Source organism: Tupaia chinensis, unplaced genomic scaffold (assembly GCF_000334495.1).
Source record: "Tupaia chinensis unplaced genomic scaffold, TupChi_1.0 Scaffold144171_2, whole genome shotgun sequence".
In the NCBI taxonomy this organism is placed as follows: Eukaryota; Metazoa; Chordata; class Mammalia; order Scandentia; family Tupaiidae; genus Tupaia; species Tupaia belangeri.
The window spans coordinates 883,869-888,260 of NW_006204028.1; the positions used below are offsets into that span (position 1 = coordinate 883,869).

At 51.5% G+C, this 4,392-nt stretch overlaps 1 protein-coding gene across 1 annotated transcript in view; it reads left to right on the forward strand.

The window, feature by feature from the left end:
- Positions 1 to 4,392, forward strand: part of NGFR (nerve growth factor receptor) — a 24,812-nt gene that overhangs the window by 4,336 nt on the left and 16,084 nt on the right. The window lies entirely within an intron of this gene.

The following is a 4,392-nucleotide window of genomic DNA, read 5'->3' on the forward strand; positions in this document are numbered from 1 at the left end:
GCCGGGGGGGGCTGGCCCCCCACCCCGCTGTCCCAGCCGGGCCTGGTTCTTATGCTCCGCTTTTTCCCAGAGGGAAGAGATAGGGAGTTGTTCAGTGCCTACTATGTGCTCTGGACACTTTCTCTTGCTTTATTTAACCCTTATACGGTCCCAGCGAGGTAAATTTAGTTCTCCTCGGCTTACAGGTAAGGAAGGGGAAGTTCCCAGACTTCTCAGGCAGAAGACCGGGTTCCCGCAGTTAGTGAGTGGTGGCGCCCCGGTCGGGCGCTTGGCCCGGAGCTTACAGTTTCCTGCGCGTGCCAGGCCCTTCCTCCCCCATTTTCTAGATCCCTGAAGGAGGCGTGACCCAGAACTCTCACGAGGCTGGGAGATTTGTTTAGCTCCCTGTGCCTTTGGCACCGCAAATTTAGAACTGAACTCTTCCATGCAGAGTCCCCGCCCTCTCTGAGTCTCCATATGCATCATCCTAGGCAGTTAGCTCACATCTCCTACCCCAGCTCAACCCCTACCCAAAGGAGGGGGGCATGCACCAGTGCTTCCCCTGGGTTCTCATCGACCTCAGAAGTCTCTCTTGAGAACCTCTCCAAGCCCAGGCCCTGAGTATGCCCTGGCACCTAAGGAACTGCGTGTTGAAGATTGTGGATGGTCAGCACTGATCACACAGAAGCATTCAGTTTCTAACACTTGCAGTCACACTGGTGTGTTTTCTATTTTGTCCATTTAAAAAAAAAATAGTAAGATTCTTAGGACCAGCCACTGGAGTTGTGGTTATGCTGTTGAATTCTCACGTAGTCAACCACAGTTTAAGTCCCAGACCCAGTGGCTTCAAACTGATGTCAGGCACATGTGTGTGTGTGCCCAAAATCTGAGAGGAGAATGAAGAGATTGTGGTGTGGCCATCCTACCTGAAGAGTAATTTCTCACTTTCTGTCTCTCCTGTGAGTCCATGCACCCTATAGCAAAAATCTCTCTAAAAATAAATAAATAAAGACATAAATAAGGTTTTAAAAATTATTTTATTTAACATTATTATTTATTTAATTTATTTTTGTAATTTGACCAGAGAGGGACAGAGAGATAGAGGGAACATGAGAAAGCAAGCCGCCAGGTCCAGGATTCGAACTACGGTCGGCCATGTGGAAGTTCAGTGCCTTAAACCATCACACCTGCAAGCCCCCAAAATTAAGATTTGTAAAGGCAACTCATCAAGCCAGTATGTGGTTTGGTAGTGAAGATGACTGGATCCCATCAGGCCTGCTGCTTGATTGGAGTCCCAGAGCTGATGGCTTAAAAAGCATTCCAGGCACGTGTGCATGTGAGCTCACAATCCTGAAGGGAGAGACAAAAGGAGGATAACGGGTTGCTGTGTGACCATGCCCCATGGGTGGTGTCTCTCACTTCCCCCTTCTCTGTCTGTCTTCAGTGAGTACACATGTGCTTTGGCAAAAAAAAATAAAGTCAACTCATCCAAGGGGATTTTCATCCTAGTTCCCTTAAAGCCTTGAAATGGTAAACAAACAAATTAATAAAGATGGCCAAAAAAAAGATTGCAAATATTCTTGGGAATGGGATGAAATCATTCCATCAAGTTTGGAATGAAGAGTATAACAGATACCCATTTCTAGCAAACACATCTGTCATTTTCATAAATTGACCATTTTGGATCTGATTTTGGGGCAAGTAGCCTGAACTCTAGTCACCTCTTCCTGCCCCCCTCCCCCGCTTCCTCCTGCCTGAGGATCAACAGCCCATTCTCTCCCCAGACAAGAGTCTCCTTTGAGAACTAGCATTTACTGAACGAGTATACACCAGACACATCTGCACCAATTATTTCCTTTACTTCTCATAAGTGCCCTGTGCATGCAGTAGATGTGACCAACTCAGGGTTTCAGGTGGGGAGACTGAGGGTTAGGGGGATGAAGTCATTTACCCGAAGTAGCATCCTGTTAAGTGGCAGACCAAGGATTTGATGACAGAAGGAACAGAAGAGCGGCACAGGAAACATGGTTACTGATGATGTGGTCCTGCCTCCAAAAGCCAAGTCTTGAGAGAAGAGGGAGGACAGAGGGTTGCAGCAGAGAGAGCACGCTTCCTGGGAGGGGGCCTGGTACCATGTGGCCACACCACTCAGGGCCACCAGACAGAACTGCTCAGCTCTCCGGAACCCAGGTTTCCACTAACCTCGACTAACTGGAAGGCAGCTAGGAGCCTCAAAGGGAAAAGAGGGGTCCCAGAGTGTACAAACACCTCACTCACCCAGCTGCTACTCACAGCAACCCTAGGACGGAGTTGCTGTCATGATGACGTCCTAATGAGGAAACTGAGGCACAGAGGAATTCAACATCCATCCTGATCACTCTGTCCCTAAACGATGAGCCTGGGCTCAGACTGCCAGACTGCTGGGAAGGGAGGCACTGCCTCCCGGGAGCTGACTCGCTTTACGCAGAGAATGGCCCCCTCCTGGTTCAGATCCTCCTTACACACCTTTCCACCAAGGCTCCTTACATACTTTCTAAAGCTCCAATGAGACCCAATACATGGGAGTGAGTGGGGAGGGGCTGTTTCAGGCCCCACTCCTGGGAGCTGGGAGAAATGACAGCCGATACCTTGACAGGAAGGCAGGAGATGGAAAAACTATAAAAGAGCTGACAGGAGAACTCAAAAAGACAACAGTGTGGTAATTTGGGATAAAGAACACAAGGGCTTTACTGCATTTGCAGCCCAGAATCATCTCTGGTGTAAATACCGAGTCATAGGCCGCCCAGGATGGTGTGTTCCAGGGACATAGGAAGGGGCAGCCGCTATGCTGAAAATGGATCCCAGCTGACCCCAGCAGCCATCCAGAAGGGTCTTTCTCCCAGAGTCCCAGTTAACTGAGGCCATATCATATGGTCATGTTCTTAAATCCCGTAACTATATGCATTGGGTCCCTACTGTGTGCCAAGTTTTGTGCTGGGCACTGGGGTAACCATGGTCCCTGTCTACAGGGAGCTGGCAGTCTTGTGAGGGAGTCTGGCAAGTATCAGGCTGGACAGGAACAGGGAGAACTCCAGCACAGCGGTGAGGGGGGGGTGTGTGGGGTGGAGGGGGGGGGATGTGTAACAGCATTGCCTACCCTGGGAGGAACTGAGAAACAGGACCACTTCCTTGAGGAAGTTACATTTAAGCAGAGCCCAAAAGGATGAAAAGAATCAGAACAGACCCTTCTGGAATCTCGCCTCCTGGGGGAAAGCCTACATCTGTATCCCCACACACCACCAAGCTCCTGGCCAGCAGATGTTTCCAGCACTGTACGCTGCTGCCCCCTGGGAGGAGATGGCGGCAACACCCAAGTTCCCCCTTCTCTGCTGCCCGCACCCTCCCCGCCATCCTCACTGGACCGAAGGCTGCCTCTTAGGTTGCTCTAAGCTGCCCATCCGACCTATCTAACCCTGATGAGATATTTTCAAAACCGGAGGGAAGAGTGCCTTGGCCATGATCTGGGAGCAGAGGAATGCCCGAACGACCTTGTAAAGCTCCCCTCTGCTCCCATGGCCTGAGAGCCCATACTGCTCAGCATCAAATGAGGGCTATACGCTCTGCAGCCAGCAAAGCAGGCTTTGGAGTTTTATTAGACATTAAGCTCTGTTTTTAAGAAACAGAAATCTAAAGCAAGCCTCCAGCAGCCCCTCCCTCTAGGGAATCTGGCGCTAAATCTTTCCATCCACGAGCAAAGATGCTTCAGTGGCTGGAATCTGACCCCTTTCCCCTGGTTCCAGCGCTGCTCCCAGAGGCCGCATGGGGGGAGAGAGTAGGAGGGCTGGTGACTGGAAATCAAATCCCGGCGGGGCAGGACTGCTGGGTGGTGAGAGCAGCTACTGCCTCATGGCTGATAACAGGCATCCCTATCTCCTGACTTGGCGCCAGACTCTTGCCAACTAGCTGGTTCTTTGCCCTGGCACCAAGCTGTCGCCGTCTCCCTCTGTGTGGAGACACGAGGACTCAGAGAGGGAAGGCGGGGCCAGAACTTCCAGTGCAGAGTCAGGATTCGAACCCAAGGTTCCAGCCCCTGCCTTCTGCTCTTGGGCACAAACACCATTCACTTGAGATCTAATATGTAGAATTAAAGACATGGAGTGGGGCCCAGCTAACCTTGTTAACAAAGGCTGCACTGCGTAAATGCAGCCCTGCAGGTGCAAAGCTGGGGTGGTGGTGCAGAAGCCCTGTGCAGGCTGCAACCTGTCAGCCCTCCATGGCCCCCTGCTGGACCTCAGGCTGTCTTCCCCAAGTGCTGTATCCTCAGGATCCCAGGAGCTGCTGGAGCCCCAAGATGAACTTTGCAGAAAGTTAGCACCCCAGGCTCTGACCTCATTCCCCTACAGCCTGCGGGTGGGGGGGTGGGGGGAGGTGGGG